The following is a 17,862-nucleotide window of genomic DNA, read 5'->3' on the forward strand; positions in this document are numbered from 1 at the left end:
GCTGATGGTGCAGAAAGAGCTGCTACAACTAAGGTAATTTAGAAGAGGAAGGATGGAACAGATCCATAATCAGAACACTGCCTAACGCTCAGGGAAATAGTCTAAATACAGTTCATGAGCTGTGGCGGAGAATGGAAGGTTTCAGTTACAGATCTTTATTTCCACATAGAATCAGGCGATTTCCTTCCCTGTCCACAAGCAATGAGAGGGATTTTTGTGTTCCTGCATGACACCAGCCCTGCAGCCCGTGACAGAGGAGGCAAAATGCTTCCCCTCACCCCCAGCTAACACTGGGAACAGCAGTGTGCCGCGAGGGCCGGGCATGGCTGAGGCAGGCACACCTCAGGCCGCCATAGTGCTGAGGCGCTGAGGAGACACACAGGGCCCCTCAAAATGGCGCCTCTCCCCTCAGGTCTCCCCACAGCGGCCAGCCCGTTCTCTGGTGAGCCACCCCGCTCAGGAGCCTTGTTGGGGCACACTGTCGGGCTGTGAAGGAGCAGGACAGTTGGGTCTGTCCCTGAGCAACGTTGGTGAAATGGCAGCAGCTCTAATGTTGAGAGGAAGTGCAGGAGGATATGTGCTCCGCCCTGTCAGGTGGGTCTTTGCGCTACACACGGGAGCCCTGCTGTCCTCTCCCCACACAGCAATTCTGTCATCCCCTTCTGTGCTGGCCAGGCTTTCTGCTGATAGTTACCAAACAACTATAAAAGTACTGCCATTTGAAATATGCTTCGTGGTGGGGATTGCTGTTAACCCCTTGCCTGCTTTTCTCTCAGCATTTCTGATGCTGGGCACCTGCCCCTTCAGGCCACTGCACCAATAAAAAAAAATCCACCTAGGCATGTCCATATCATGTTTTTACTTATAAACACAACAAGGCCATATCCCAGTTACCCATATTGTTGAATTCCTGGTATGGCCCCACCAGAGCACCCTAAAACCACCTGGGTATGGCTGAGGGCTATCTTTGAGCCTGAAGTCAGTCAGGCCATGGGCACTATTTGGGAGATCATGTGGAGAAAAGTACAAGATTTCAGACATAAAAGATGCTGAGAGCATTTATTTGTTCATATGAACACCACCAGTACTCCCATAACGCATCATTCCCCCAGCAGGTGCTGTTGGGCTCTTTTAGTGACTGCAGCTGTCTGTGAGGAGAGCAGGACAAGTGCCTGGGGAGCTGTTACTGTGATCAGGTGTTGCCCGAAAGTAATTTATCTGGGAGGGGAGGAAGTGGCTGTGCTGTTCTCCAAACATAGTCTCTGGCAGCTGGGCTTTTCTGGCTTGATGCCTCAAATGTCCACTGTGGCACAGAAGCTGCAAGATGGAGCCCGTGCTAGCAGTGGCTGCAGCACGGGCTCCGCCAGGCTGGGCAGGCCTCCTTTACCTGCTGCTATGCGTGCCTGGTGGTACCAGGCAGCAGGAGATCAGCGCACGCTCCAGGAGGAAGCCGGACCACCACACTGGGTAGGTGTGTGAAATATCCATGAAGTGAGAAATGTTGTTGAGCCCCTGAGCAACAACAAAACAGTCCGCATGCAGTTGCTGCTTGACAAGGAGGTCAGTTTTTTCTTTGATGTTAGTGGGAATTACGTTTTGCACATACAAAGGAGAGAACAATTCATATGAATGTTTCTGATTCCTAATGAATCAGAAATTATTGGCAGTGAACCTTTGTGTCAGAGGAGTTTTGGCCATTCGTCTCTTGCTCCTCAAAGGGCTGCTTTTCCATACAGGGAAGGACTTGCGTGGAAGTGGCTTGAACTGATGAAAAGTTAACAATCTGGGAGAAAATCACCAGTATGTTTGTGTCAATTTAATATACAAATATACATTCAGATCTACCTTTGCTTTCTCATTTGGAAACAGGTAAATAATACTATAAACTCCTTGTCAGGATGACTGTGTGGATCAAACATTTTGAGAGGGCTGCGTAACTGCTGAAAATACTTATTTGATAGTAAGCAGATCTTGTATGCTGTATTGCTGAATCTGTATTGTCATGAGAGGAAAAGGTGTAATTTTTCTATAAAAGATTCTGAGACCAGTGCTAATATGCTGTGATGTGCTTAGGAAAAAAGAAGATACTTATGGAAGGGGTTGTATGCTCTACATCCTTTGGAGTGCATAAGAACATCAGAGTGTACTCAAGTCTCTTCCATTCTTGGAACGTTGTAGGTTTCAGGAATTAAAGTTCAAAGCCTATAGATATATAGGAAAGGAGAAAGAAAACTAGTGTGTTTAGGTAGCAGTTTCTCAATCTGATGATTTTGGAAAGAGAGATCATTTCCAAAAAGAGGAAGAAATTCAGTTCTAATGTATTCGAGCAGATAGATTTGTATGGGTTACTCTTCAGGGAAGAAAAAAAAAATCCTTTTCTGAAAACTTATTCTTAGCCTGGTATTTGCTTAGTAGTTTAGCTTGTCTTTAGACCAGGCTTGCGACTTAAATAGAGTTTAGACTGCAACCTCAGCTCTCGATCCTCTGTACAGAGATCTTACAGATTTATGCCACACCTTTTTATTTTGTCATAAAATAGATTTAAAAAAAAAAAAAAACACTAACAAAAACATTTAAGGACAGACAGTCTAACTGTAATATTTCTGTCAGCATCCATTCTTTTGTCCTTTGGTTCTGCTCTTCCATGTGGTTCTGATTTTGATAAGAACAGGAGGCAAATGGAGAGAGACATGTTTTCCAGTCTATGCCTCAGCATTAATAATGTAACAAATTAAGAATCTCCTCTAAAGGCTGTTCCATTATGATGACAGCCCAGTGTGCCGTATTTCCTACAAAACTTTGGTTTATGACTAATACTCTGGTCAGATGCTACACATACAGTCATGTCCAAATGACATTAACAGTGGATATGTATTCCAAGCTTAGTCTTTTTCTTTCTTCACATAGTCTTTTTCTTTCTGTTTCTTCTTAGAACATACATACCTCTGTGTGTGTGTGTATATATATATATCACTCCAACTAAAGAATTTCTTTTTTCTCATCTCGTGGGTCACTAACAGACACACACGCCCTATCAAGCTGTGTGAAATCTTTCCAGCAAGACCTAAAAACATGTGATATCCTCTTGGATTCATGTTTCATGTGGAATCTCAAGCTGAGAGAGGCCTCGGGGCAGAGTGCGAACTGACAGGGGGATGGTGAGGCAGTCGGGATTGTGTAGGCGTGCGGAACTGAGGAACCAGGGCGGCTCAATATGTTTTTAATGAAACTAATAAATACAGCCATTGAGTGAATAGAGCTGATTGACACGGGGAGTTCCCAGTTCCCCCTTCCATCTGCAGCCTTTTCAGTAGCAGAATGGAGTAAAGAAATTTAAAATGAAACTGGCACATGTATTTTCAAAGAAATGCTATACAAAATTGCTAGCAAAATAATGGATAAGAGGAAAAAATGTTCTTTTTCTACAAAAAGCGTAACAGGGTTTTTGATGTTCTTTCCACAGAAAAGAATCAAACCCTCTCTCACTGTTTCCTCTGAGCCAATGGAAAGATCAGTAATGGAATAGCTGAAAAAAATTTAAAGTTTAAATTGTTTTTCATTATCATTTTTGTGACGGGGAAAAAATTGCTAGGAAAAAATCAGTTGTCTCACTGCTTTAAGAAAAAAAAAAATAGAACTGAGCTTTGAAATGTCTTGATGATAAAGAGAGAGCATTTCCAAGGGAAAATACAGCCCAGATCTAATTACAGAAAGGAGTTTGCGGCCACACAGCTCTGACCTCATCACATCCATGCCGTGCAGAACCAGGCAGTGCATTGTCTAGCACTGGGTCAGAGTCAAGTCTGGGTAAAAGAGTGCCTACATTTCCACGTGCCTGCTTTCCCCCCCCCCCCCCCCCCACATCAGCAAGTACAGCCAGTATAACAGTGACTGTATGTAGTTCCAAAAGATGGGAACGGGGGTGATGGATGACCTTGAACATAACTGAACTGAAGTCAACGTGGTATATTTTGAGGTAGGGAGTGAGGCAGAGGAGTTGTTTAAAAATAGGTAGGTGGATGGCTAAAAATAACTGCTATCAATGTGTGCCACAAGCTTAAAAATAATAACAGGTGAAAGCATATTAAAATGTGGAAAGGGGGTATTTTCTTCTAAAAAACACACAATCCGATGGAGACTAGTCAACAAGCCACAAAACTGTGAGTAGGGATACTCATAGCCTTAGTCTCAGCAGGGAGTTATTGTTTTTTTTTTTCCTTAGTAACTCACAGTGATCGCAGACGGCATACAGTAGATTTTAAAGACTAGATTATCTAATGCCTGCTTCTGTGCCTTCCCACCTCACGCCCTAACATTACACTGAAATGTTTTCAAAGAAATTATTCTTCCTGCTGTTCCCTTTTATAACTCCCTCCCTCAAAACTGTTGTTATGGTAACAGTTTGGCTGTTTTCTTGCTGCTGTGTATATATGCAGAAGATTCCCACACTATTGCCCAGATGATAGCCTAAAATCCCTCAAAGTGTCCCTGAGCTGCTTAACCTTATACCTTGCACATGCAGAAATCAAGGAATCTAATTAAAACTGCAAGGGGGAGAGGGGAGGAACAGACACTACTCCTTAGATGTTTGACTTAAACGTATGCACAAATCTTTATAGGGACAGAGCCTCCAAATCCCACACAAAAGTCAAAACACTTATATATTCATACATAAAACGGAAAGGTTATTTATATTTGAGAAATAAATTTGCCAGAGCCTGATTTGCAATGGCTAATATTCTTATTCTATAACCAAATTAGTCTTGCTGGCGCTGTCCGAATCCCACAAATACCTAAATTAAACTAAAGTAATTTAAAACAGATTTTTTTGTAACTCTCACTTCTGAATCGGGGACCTAAGTTGCATGGTGTGATATGCCAAGTGGGCAGCAGAGATGAATTCTGACAAGTCAAGCACAAATGTATAATCCAGGGTCACGCTCACTAGTATCAATGTAAGTTTTGTCTTAACTGGATCAGAGCCCCTCTGGGCAAGTATGTTGAGACTGCTTGTTACTGGCAGAGTATTTTTTAAAAGTACAGAAAGAGGAGTCAAGGAGAACAGAAATCTTACTAGTCCCCCAAAATAATTAATTAAGCACACCCTCCCGCTTGTTTCCTTTGTTCTAGGAAACCTTCTTTTCAATTAGGCAGTTTTAATCAGACAAGTGTTTTTTGCAGATACAGGCAGTTTGTACACTGGATGTTTCAAGTTTGGCTATCAAGTGATCTTCAGGATTTATGCCTCCTAGGGATTATCAAGCTGTGAATTTTGTGATAGAACAAACTCTTGTAAGTAATATGTATAAGCACATGAGATTATCTTTTAGAAAATGATTAAACAAGTATTTCAAATGAAATGTATTCAGTCTTGCGATTCTGCAATCTTGATATTCTGCAGATCACATTTCTAGAACTGTGTTTCCCGGAGCTCAGATCCAAACTCACTGCTTCTGCCAACCCTAAGGCTTGGTCACGTTTCTGTGAAAATCAGAATCATTGCATTGGTTTCACAGACAACACGTGCAGACTCTAAATGTCTGATTGAAATGTATGACCTCTTTATTTATGTATTTTTAAACTATTGGCAACATTTTTCCAAATTCCCAATGTATGGGAACGTACTTTATGGTGGTCACAAGCAGACAAAATTAGATAATTTTCAAAAGATGCCCTGGAGACTTAGGAAAGTTTTACATGCCAGTTTTATTTCTTTTTCCTTTTGTTTTTTTTTTATTTGTTATTTGTGAAGTAGTTCATTTATAGAAGACAAAGATCAATGAAAATGCCAGGCTCAATGTTACATATATTTTGTCCTCAGGCTTCCAAAGAAATTGAAATGAATCAAAAGAACAAATTCCTGTTAACTTTGGGAATGTTTTGCTATTGTTATAACCTACATGTATTCCCCTACCTTATTTAAATAAGCCATCTCCTTTAACACCCACCATGTTTAGGAAAGACAAAATCTTTGCAAAGATTTATTATACATGATAGGGGAAAAAAAAAAGTAGTGGGAAGAGGGGGAAAAATTAGGAAATAAAGCAAGAAGGAAAAAAGAAGAAAGAAAGAAAACAGAATTAAAGAAAGCATTCATCTGTAGAGCTGCAGAAGAGAAGAATTAGCCTCCAGTTCAGGAAAGACTTCCTTTTCTCAAAGAGGTGATTAATCAAGTGCTTGAAGTTAAGCACACACTTATGTGCCATGCAAAATTAGGATATAGGAGGAAATTACGTGCTGAGTGGAACATCCTGATTTTATTTCCTAAAATGTCTTCTTTTCTTTAAGATCTTGTCTGTTTTGTCTGACAGGAAAATTGATAATCACAGGACAAAATCGATCTAGGCTCTGGAGCAACTGATTGGCAGCAGGTCAGCTGAGGCATATCCTGCACTGGGGACTAATTGGTGGAATTCTGCAGTTAAGGAATATGCTGGGGAAGACTGTGAGACCCAGCATTTGTATTGCGGATTTTATTAGCACAGGGATAGAAACTAGGAACAGATCCTCATTCTTTGCATTCATCCTCAATTGCAAGTATCTGGGTGCTAGAAAAAAAAAAAAGGAGAGATTCTTATTTATATTCTGGTAGCTTTGTATAGCTTTGTGTAAAAGTGCTTTCATGTTAGAATTGAGGAAAAAAAATGCACTGAATTATAAGGTGGTAGAAATAGCTCTTCTGCAAATGTGAATCTGTCCTCAAATAGAATAGCATTATTAAAAAATAAAGGGGTGAGAGAAGTTTAAGTTCAGGCATGTAATTGCTTTGCAGACATTCATCGTTCAAAAATAGTAGGAAAAAAAATTTAGTGGGAAAAGATGATGTGATACACTAAAACGTTTACCCCCAGGTAAATCAGGAGTAGTTCTCCTTGAGATTGGTGTAAAGTGAGCTTAGAGCAAGATAGGATTCTGAGATAACATTTGCTCAAGTTACCTCTCTTATTATTGGAAGGATTGTCAGCCTCAGCCAGGTCTATTTGGAGCTGCAGTGCAAGAGGATAAAGGCTGAAAGGGAGAATGCTTCAGAACTAATTAACAAGTTACCAGCTGAGTGGCTCTCGTTATTTTGAAATGTAAATGCTGTTGTTGATTAAATGTGGACCATTAGCTCTGCTCTGTGATAGAGGAAGTTTCATCAGAAGTGAAAAAAGAGGAAGTAAGGAGCTTTGTGTTGTTGTGATTGGCCATTGAAATCGCTGATCCACTGGGGAATGTCACAGGAATGTACAGACAGCTGAAAACATGAGCTTTTAGACTTGAATTTATACTCTGCAACTGAAACTATGAGACTGTAATTCTCTTCAGATTATACAGAAAGGGAAAACATGACTTATACTGACCAGCAGTTCCCAAACAATCAGTGTAATGTCAAGACAAATTCCTATTCAGCAAGATATTGGTAATGGTTCATACATGTGAGTTCTAGTGCTGAACAGACTAAAGTTTCTTCTCAGATCGTTTCCATAGATTTTTATCTACTCCAGATGCCTGAAGTTGCTATTTGTGAAATTAAATTTTGCATGTGTGAAAAGACATGCACAGTGTATTTATACACCTTCCCAATTGGCTTGCACAAGAATAATTGTCTAATTTAAACAACCGTTGAAGGGCACTATTTTTTGTATATAGAAGGCCAAATTCTATGTTTTTCCTTCATCCTGTTCTATAACCAGGATAGAAGTTAGCAAAAACAAACAAACAAAAAAAACGGCTAACAATGCTGTCCTTTCAAAACTCCTGGTTGTGTGGTGTGGATTTCTAGTTTTGAAATACATGGTCAACCTCTTCTTGACCCGTGTCAGGGAGCCAAGGCCATTCTTTTGGATTTTGCAATCCACTTTTCTTGTCTGCTTCCCAAGTGCAGCAGGGAACTCTCCAGGCATTTCATTACCATCAATTCCAGTGATCTTCTCTCTACCTCAGGACAGTATTCTTGTGAGTAGTTACCTACATAGTGAATGACCAGAGGACCAATAAGATGTTCTGAAGTGTTATTCCACAGCTATGCACCTCAGCCACCCTGCCAAGTGCATCATACTCTGTGTACTATGACTTTCATGTAAATATCAAGTAGTACTTTTCATAAAATTTGTGGTGAGGGCTTTGGATAAGTTGGCCAAACTTGCAATTATGGAGTTATTTCGAACTCAGCTATGCTGATTATTGCCCAAGCTCTTGGACCACAGAGAAAATCTTTATGCTATTTAAAAAGACGCACCCCTGGAAGAACTGGAAAGCCTCATTAAATATTGGCTAGGGCAGAAAATTATTTCTCCCTCTAATTTAGCAAGAAACTATTGTGTACTTTTCTCCTCATTTTGTCCAGGTAAACAGTTGAGTTTTATTTCACCCATTCAAGAAATAGAGCATTCACCCCTAACATAAAAACATAGGTTTATATCACAGTAGCATCAAGAAGCACTAATTAGGAGCAGGATCCCTGCTATGCCAGGTGATGCACAAACTTCTGAATGAAAGTCTGTGATGTTGGCTTCTAGTTAAAGATAAAACATCAGCAACTGGGGTAGAAGGAGATTTAGGGGAATGCTTCATTACAGAGACCAGGTATGCAAATGTAAAATGGGTGATAATTTTGAATTCTCAACCTTTCCAAAGCTAAGTAATGTGATGCCAATAGGACAGGAATATCATATGTTCCTTTGATATGCCTTATCTTGTCTCTTGGCTTTATCAAGTGACTAGTGGTTGTTTTTGCTGAAAAAGAAAGAAAAGAAAACAGAGACAAAGCAAACCAGATGCTTTCCATGCGTGTTTAATAAAACGCTACTGGAGCATTATCCCAAATGACTTACACCCTCTCAAACAATGATAGCTCTAGGAAAAAGCAAATATTGACACTCCAATAATGTTTGCCTAGCAATCAGTGAGCAATATACAGCACTCAAGGTGTCTTTGTTACAGTAATCAATTAGGAAAATGGAGAATTGAGGTCCTCCAATTAGAAATATATGATAAATGCTGACATTACTGAAAATATCCACTCTACAAATCTTTTGGAAGCTATGCATTTATCTGTGTCTCAGTCAGTACCACTTGAAACTGTCACTCCAGTTGATTACCTCCCAGTATCTGTACCTTCCATTTTAATGTCATTTTCCACCTGTGAAAACAGATGTCATCACACTAGATCCACACAGCATCCACCTAGTCCTCTGTTCTGCCTCCAAAAGTGATTAGTACCAGCTTTGTCAGAGGGCATCATCGTGCAGCTGAGGAGATACTGAAAATATGTCCCCGGGAATGTTTTGTCCTATTCCCATTAACTGCACAGTGTCCTGACGTAAGCTTAATACACTTGGATTAGATGACATCCATTTTCTTCCTGCAAGCACTCATTTCCTTTCTCTTTGCTTGACTAATGCTAAGATCAGTCTTCCCATGTACCAAAACATTGGCATTTGAAATTAAGGGGCTGGGATCTTGAGTAAGTTCTCCTTCGACACTTTGTAACGCCAGCAGCGCAAGGAGCTCAGCGTCCCCTCTTCACATGGTGAGAACTGGAGCTCAGCTCTTCTGTGTCACTGGGGTATCCAAAGCAGTCTGAGGAGATGTGCTACTCAAACCCCAAACACGAATGAAAGACAGTTCCTGTTGTTTGTGCCTGCAGTGCATGGGATAGAACTTCTTAGAGGGGAGGTTCACTGTCTACTCCGCAATTCCATCGGGGACAGATCGTTAGTCTGTTTCCTGTGTGCTATTTTCTGATTCTGATAGCATTCAAAAATGTCTCAACATCTAGCATTTTTTCCATTACAACCTCTGTAATTTGTCACTGCTTCTCCCAGGACAAATATTTGCTGTGGAAAGATGCATCTGATTGGCTCATTTCTAAAGCCATGGCTTTCTCTTTTCCTTCTTTTCTGATAGTATCATTATTGTTTTTGGCAGCTGAGTCATGAGAAGATGTTACACAAAGGGTATTTACAGTATAATGAGGTTCAATGGAGTTGAAAGATAAAGTTCATTAGCCTCACATTTAAGACTATTAGAGCAGAGAGACTGTAGTGAGGCATTGTGTTTGTCATTTGCACAGTGTTTCTGAAAAGCAAACAGCATAGATTCTCTGGACGCTTACTTCCTTCCTTTCTAGCCTCCCAGCTGATTTTTATTTGCAATCGAGTCCAATATTGCAGACTGGATATTGATGGAGCCATTCAGCGTAGTGTCAGCAAGTGTATGTAACCTCTGCTCTGACCAGCACCAAAGTTACCAGGAGAATGAATCGGAAAGGATTTGAGCAAAAGATGGTGTCGGTACCATAGTGACCGTGCAGTTGCTAAGGATGTGATTAGCACTCCGATTGCAGGACTGGGAGAGTTAATTGCTGTGTCCTCATTCCATTTCTCTAGGGGAATACCTGTTTGCCAATTATACAGGACCAAAAAAAACCCTGCCTCTTGATTTCTACACCATCTGAAGCCAGCACCTGTTTGACCCTGAATATCTGCATTATTAAGCTAGAATACATAACTATTATCCAGTAAGTGCAGGACATGCAATGCTAACAATTGCCTTGCCTATTTTACATTTTTTAGCTATATTCCCCCTTCCCATGCACAGCACACGCTTGCTTGCTTTGCTCTGGAAGTTTGAGCTTTTTTTGTTTTTGTTTTTTGTAAGTCTGAAATTCAGCTATTAAGCTGATGAAGGTTCAGGGAAATGAACTGAAATGTCTAGTGAGAAGAAAAATGGTACTGTAAAGACAGGATTAAAAAAAAAAAAAAGCCCATGGTAATAGAGATTGATCACTCAGTCTGACCATGGCCTCAAATAAAACTGATTGAATTTAACATGCTAGGTTACAGTTAAGAAGCAGAGTTGTTTCAGTGGGTATAATATCGTTTCAGATTATCATGGGGAGCCATTTATTTATTTTTGCATTTGTGAGTCATTTAGTCAGTCCCTTTATGTGAGTGAAAATACGTTTATTTTCCCACTCCCTGCTGTTGTGTATTCTATTAATATCACACTAGTTGAAATAGATGGGCACACTAGAAACTACTTGGTGTTGAATTTGTTTTTCAGATTTCTTTTTTCCTTTTTCTTCTTCAGGCACCTATTTTTATAAACCAATTCAAAAGCCTGGAGGTACTTATAATACAAGCTTAGTTCTCCTCCATTTTTAAAACACCGGCCTTAACCCTGCAATAACAACCCACAAGGATGTGTAAGGTCTGTGATGTCTTTTATCCCTTTCAGGAAAAAAAATGGAGATGACTCTGTATTTCCCAAGCTTTACTAAACAAAGCATCTGACACTGAGAAGTGCCCCCTATTTGATATATACTGCTTCTGTTTGATGAAAAACAAAACAACAACAACAAAAAGCTGGAAGCTGTCAAAAGCTGAAGTGAATAGAAAAGGAGTGTGGCTGTGAGATATTCTGGTCCCTGCAGTTTACCAGCAGCCACAGTTACCACCTCCCTTCCTTCACCAAGGACATTCTTTGTAGCTGCTACTACAGATGCTGCTGCCCCCTTCCTTGTGGCAAAAATTAATGGGACACAGGTAAATTTGGACCTTTCTATGCTCCTCATAACTGCTTGGAGTTGTTTTTCTTTGCTCTGTCCTTCCTATGGCTCCATGTGGATTTTAGTGAAGCATGGAAAATGTAATCAGGGATCTCGTGCCATGTCATGCTGGTGCTGTATGTGCAGACCAGAATGAGACTACTGAAGAGCTTATTATCTAAAGGGATGGGGCAAAACAGGTTTACAAAGCAGAGCAGTGGAGAAAATGAATGTGAAGTGCTCCCAGTTGAGCTGAACAGTTCCCAATGGAGGTGACAGAAGAGAGCTTGAAGTCCGAGAGCCTGAGTAAGATCTGACTTTCAAATCTGACTCAGCTGGTTTTGCTCACATTGACAGAGAGGGGAATTAGAGTGCTCATACTTGATGGGGGCAAGCAGATTGTATTGGGGTCACCAGGTAGTTGTCTGTGGGCTTCTGACTTACGCTATTACTGCTTTCTGTGGCAGAGGCAGGATGGCACCCAAAATGAGATCCTCCTCCCCCCCCCTCAGCCAGCATGACCCCGTTAGCTTGCAGCAGACATCAATCAGGGTGCTCACCTCTGCCTGTGACGGAGCAGCAAGCTTGCCCTAGTGCCCCTGGCTCAGCTCTCGCTTTGCCCCCCATTTGTCTCCCCATTATGTGCCACTCCCTCCTCGTGCTGTGTGCTGCCTAGATAACAAGGTATGCACGCTGTGGAAGTGCTGTCTGTGTTTTAAATGTCACTCTAATGTCTCGTCCAGCATGGCCCTGACCCATTGGTATTGGTCTTAAGAACTGCAGTAACAGAAATTAATACATAAATCCTTGCCCTTTAACAATAAAGGAAGGGTGGAGTGGTCATGACCCTCTGATACATATTCCCACCCTTCCAGGGAGTCTTCAGCCCCAGCTCGTCACTCCAGGGTAGAATTTGTATTACCTACCATCTTTCAAATGCAACCTCAAAAGCTTTCTCTATGTGGGAAAGTGCCTCTGTCTCTTTGTTCTTTCTTGGTCCTATATTTTGATCCACATGTAATCCCTCCCCCCATCCCCACCGTCAGGGGTGGGCAGTAATTTTGAAAGGGCACTAGTGATCAATCACTTGTACACGCTTCAGATAGATCAATGAATATGTCAGCTTTGCCAAAGATACCGTTGGACAGTAAGCAAATGTTATAGAAAGGCAAAGAGCTACCTAGACTGCTTCGCTGGCTTAAGCAAACAGATAAGCAGATGTAGCAAAGCTTCATGGAGGGATGAGCTAAAAAGCCTGGTCACAGAGAGCAATAGATAGGAACAACAGATTGGAGGAGAAAGCAGGAAATTAAGAACAGCTCTATTGGTGCCAGTCCTACTTTCCTTAAAGTCTGAGGGAGATGTGTCAGCATCTCCAAATAAGAGCAGGATCAAGACATGAGAACTTAAGCCCCCATTACCTACCACTTGCGCTGGATATCCATGTATTGCCTACTCTTTCAGTTGCTTTATTCATCTGAGGAAGCAACCTGGTAAAAGATTTTATGCATCTTTCTTAGAAACATGTCCACTGTGTCTGGGCGGTTTTGATCTGGGACAATTTTCCTCAGGTGCAATATCAGTGGTATCACCTGATGAGTCATCTTTTATAGCAGCACTTTTTGAAGGTGTTCTGCTTTCCAATGCTGCATATCTTTTATTAAGTCTTTTCCAAAGTCCTGCGGCCCCTAGGAAGCCAATTAATAACACATCTCTTTTTAAATACATGTGCCAGAAACCCACACATTCAGCATATCAAGCACAGGGGCTTAACATCAGTTCTTAAACCGTTGGCTGAGATCCTAAAAATAAGCACCAGAATTTTCAAGAGGGATGAAGACTAAAGAGCTTCAACATCACATCAAGGAGTGAGGTATTTGGTCCTTTTGAGAAGCCAGAACATAACAAGAGACAGGGCTTATAATGCAGGACTTAGTTTCTAGCCTGTGTGAAGTGTGCTGTTTCTTCAGTAATCTCAGGATTTTGCACCAGTTTCTCTTTAGAGTAATATTCATCCAGTAGAGGACTGGGCTAGGGTCTGGGAATTTTCAGCACCTCTTATTGTTGTTCTATTCTCTTGGCTATAGTTTCATGTTAAATAAAATGAAAGATGAGGAGGGAGAGTAAAAAGACAGGGAGAAGAGGAAATCATGGTGACCAGATTAATGAAGCAGATTGTGATCTCGTGAAAATGAGACAGAAGAGCCAGCAGTTATTATGGGGCACCATATTCATTCTGTCCTAGAATATGTCCAAATGGGCTTGGCAGATCCTCCCCAGGAAGAAGAGTCCCTGAATTTGTATATTTACACAGAGATGTAAGTGTAATTGTTACAGGACTGCACGGTCCTGGGTGGCAGGGAAATTGCTGCTGTGCTCCATGACTCTGTCGTGTAACCACTGCTCTGCGCCATAAATCATCGCCCAGTTACATTGTTCTACTGGAGAAACTTCTGCTACTGCCCTGAAAACATTAAAAAAAAATAAAATAAATCCATACTATTTGGCTTTCAGAGAGCAAAGCGTGGCTGTGCCTGGAAATTTACTTCCCTGGACACGCTCTATACTAACAAAGCATGTTCCTTCTGTGCTGGCAGATCTCAGGAGGGAAGAACACTCGGTATTTCTTAACTTGTGATCACACTGGTAGGAGTGGGCCTGGGTTTTTTTGTTGTTTCTTTTTTCTTTGACTATCAGTCTCCTAAGAAACAAAATGGGTAGGAAGAAAAATAGCAACTAGGCTAATAACAAAACTAGGGGAAATCCCAGCCTGAGTCATTGTAGGAAAGGGAATTAGCAGTCCCCCTGAGCCTTGTGACACACATATTCAACAGAATATGTTCTCGGTTATCATCCTGCCACCTGCTGAAGATGCAGGGTATGTCCTTACCAGCTCTTCCTAAAGCTCCCTGCTTGCTTCTCATTCTGCTTACTTATAAGAAAACACTGTTTTAAGAATTGAAGAATGAGACAGTCCTTTCTTCTGCAGGAAAAGGTGCCGCCTTTGTTCTAAATGCCCTGCAGGTTCTTTTGCAGGTTCTTTCCTTGTTGTTTTTTTTTCTTTTTTCTTTTTTTTTTTTTTTTAGAGCTTTCATTATGTATATTACTTAACTTATACTGCATATTAATTAATGTATTGATATTGGCTCTTACTTTGTATAGTACATGGCTGCTCAGCAATTGACCTTTTCTCAGCATCCTGTTGTGGTTTTGGTTCAGTTCTTCTCTAGTGGTAATGCAATTGAGTCTGCTATGTCTAATAATTCTAATAATTTTCACAGAAAACAGTAACACAACCAAGCAGCAGAATTAACGAAGTCTAGTTTCCTCTGAAATTGCGTTTCTGCCCACACAAGTCTGTAACCCACTTGTCAATTTCCATCATGTGTGCCAGAAAACACCCTCAAATTTCATCTGCTCTCCTCTTAGAGAGTCCTTCCCCCCGCCCCCCCAGCTCATTTTTAAAAGACCATATTACTGGCCTCATCACACACCCCCTTCCCTCTCAAAGGTGCCAATGTGGACTTCTGTATGCCACCCACACACTTTTTTTTTTTTTTTTTTTTTTTTTTTTTTTTTTTGGTAGGAGCTTCTCATTTTTGTGACCTTTCTCACGTTGCCAGTTTGGCAGAAGGCAGCCAGCAGGTTCAAGGGTCACTATGGAGAGGTTGAGAGGCAGGCAGCATGATCTCTTAAGCTGTATTTCTACAGAAAGAAAGGATAAAAACACAACCTAATTAGAGTCCAAATTTTTTTGTCCATGGATATGTGTTTTTGGAGGCATGTTTACACCACAGAGCTGGTGATTCTGTAGAGAAACTACTGAGTGTACTCCAACATACTACACAATCCTAACATTTTACCTAACCTAACCCAACATAACCGAAGAGCTAACATTTTACCGTGCCCCACTGAAGATGATAGAAATGTTTTAGATAATGGTTAATTTATCTAGCTGGCTGTGAGAGGCTGGGGACTGTGTTTAACCAAGACAAAAATTCCCTTCTATTTTAAACTGCTTGGAAGCTTGCAGGGACTTTGACTCCTGATTTCACGCCCTCACTGTTCCCTGTTTTCTAAATTGGCACATGTTGCCAGCAGTGCCTGCTGCCCAAGCAGTAGATGGCATGGCTTCCTGGAGGGCTGTCAGCACAGGTCTTTTAATCAGTCAGGGATTTGTCGCTGAATGAAAGAAATCTCGCTCAGACATCTTTCAAGTGAATGGTCTCTGCAGAATTCCCAGCCCAAGTTGCCGTGAGAAACTGGGTAAAAAGGTTTTAGAAATCAAGCTCTGATCACAAGCATGTTGGGATTTACAGGGTCAGATCCAGTATTGCTGAGGGCAGCAGAAGCTTTACTATGGATGTCAGGGAGTGCAGGATTAAGCCCATTGCCACTTAGCTCCCATAGTGAAAGAAACCTTAGAAATTTCTGAAGTATAGTTGATGTGCTGGACTAATTTCAAGCTTAAATTTGGACTAGTCTGTACAGCAAGTTTAACACTGTCTTTTAAACTCTAGTAAACTGTCTTTTCTCCTAAAAACAAGGCATTAAACAATATATATACATATACACTTAACGTATTGGAGGTATGGTGCTGTTTTGCAAATTCTCTTCCTTATCTAGAAGAAATGACTGCTCACCAAAGAGGATTATTTTCCACTCTTGTGTTTGGAAAATGCTGCTGTTATTTAGTGAAGAGCCCTTGCAGATACTCAGGCTTTCTTTGAGGTCAGAACTCCGCACGACGTGCTGCAGTTTGTTGCTGGCACATCATCGTATTAACACTCCTGGTAGGTTTCTCTAAAGCATCTTTGTGTTTTGAAGCTGAGGAAGAAGTGGAGTGCTGTAGCAGCATGTCAACATTTGTTTTCAGGCATCTCAGGAAAACCTGCTGCACTTTATATAGAAGTCTAAGGTCTCTGTCAAAAGAAAAAAAAAAAGTGACCTTTAAGCAGTGTGTATCTCAGTAGAACACCTGTTAAAGATACTTGCAAGTGTTTTTCATGGTTTTTCTCTAGAAAAGCAAAATGGGAAATCAGCACTGTACTACTAAAAAAAAAACTATGTAAGACAAATGTTATAGACAAAAAATATTGATTAGCACTAGAGCGCTGTGTGTTTTTAAAGTAGACCTCTGCTTAGGAACTGTTTCTTTTCATTTGAAGCCATTTTTCATTTTAAAGCTCAGTGGTGCGGTCTGAATGTGGCAGGCTAGCGAGCAGGTTGCCAACTGAGGCTCAGAGGATCTGGGTCCATTCTGTATTCCTGCAGTTCATCTTCCTAGGTACCCTTACGCAAGCTGTTTTTCTTTCCCCTCAGATTATGTGTGTTTTGTTAAGTAGTTTCTCTTGCCACTAAAAGCCTTTCAATAGCTGTGTGTTGGCCTCACTCAAAGTGGCACCAAATGAGGTACTACAAGTCACATGAAAGACAATATTTTTGCTGTCCAGAATCTTAGAACTCCAAAAGAGTTTTGCAGCAGGTGTCATTGTACTTGATTGTACAGGGAGGTGAAATAAATGGTGTGTGCTTGCAGTAGGGGAAAGTGTCATTTCAGCCCATTCAGAAAATAAATAGTTTATTCTTTCAGCACCATGGCTGCTTTTACATCCAAATAGCCCCTCTGAAAGGACCTTCACCTGGCAGAGACCTGAAGAATAACTTAGCCAGATCTGTGGGACTGAGCAGCATGCCAAATTTGAGTGATCCTGAACATGTAGTAGACACAGGGTTAGAGCAAGTCTTGTTTCAACAGCTATCGTAGTTTAGAGGACTCAGCTGGAGTTCCCAATTTTCCTTGGAAGGTAGTCAAAGAGCTCAATTTTCTGTTGATACCATAAAGAAAGTGTACAGTAGATAACATCAGATTCCTACTAACCTGGACAAAAGCAGCAATATGGCTGGAAAAAAGGCTTCAGGAGCATCTTACCAATAAACCCTAAAGGAAGAGACAATTTCTGGAACTTGCTGTTTTCCAGCCCAAGGGTGCTGTGGGTCACAAGACCGAAGACTAATGGGCCGCTGTCTGACAAGCCGTTGTCTCTGGATCCTTGAGAGTCCATGGGATCCACACAACTATCTAAGAAATATAAGCCTATTGCCAAAGGCCTATTTTTGCTAAACAAAACAAATATGTAAAAATATACATATCTATAAAACATGTATTTCCTGTGCTGAACAGGAAAAGGTTGAAAACTGAAGATAAAAGTACAACTCTACAGTTTGAATGGGGACATGGAAGAAAAGAGCTTGAGACCTTAATGACTCAACCAGACAACCTGCCTGTCCCCAGTGTGCCCTAGAGGGCAATCCTAGGAGATAGATAG

The 17,862-nt window shown here is 41.0% G+C and overlaps 1 long non-coding RNA gene across 2 annotated transcripts in view; it reads left to right on the forward strand.

Moving 5' to 3' along the window:
• Positions 1-1,275: 1,275 nt before the first annotated feature.
• LOC311439006 overlaps positions 1,276-17,862 on the forward strand; it is a 52,899-nt gene continuing 36,312 nt past the window's right edge. Inside the window, exons 1-2 of one of the 2 annotated variants that reach the window (XR_014694504.1) lie at positions 1,276-1,467; positions 1,737-1,800. This is a non-coding gene — a long non-coding RNA (uncharacterized lncRNA). The remainder of the gene's footprint in view (positions 1,468-1,736; positions 1,801-17,862) is intronic. The other variant, XR_014694503.1, reaches the window with a different exon arrangement.

Source organism: Aythya ferina (assembly GCF_964211825.1).
Source record: "Aythya ferina genome assembly, chromosome: 6".
NCBI lineage: Eukaryota > Metazoa > Chordata > Aves > Anseriformes > Anatidae > Aythya > Aythya ferina.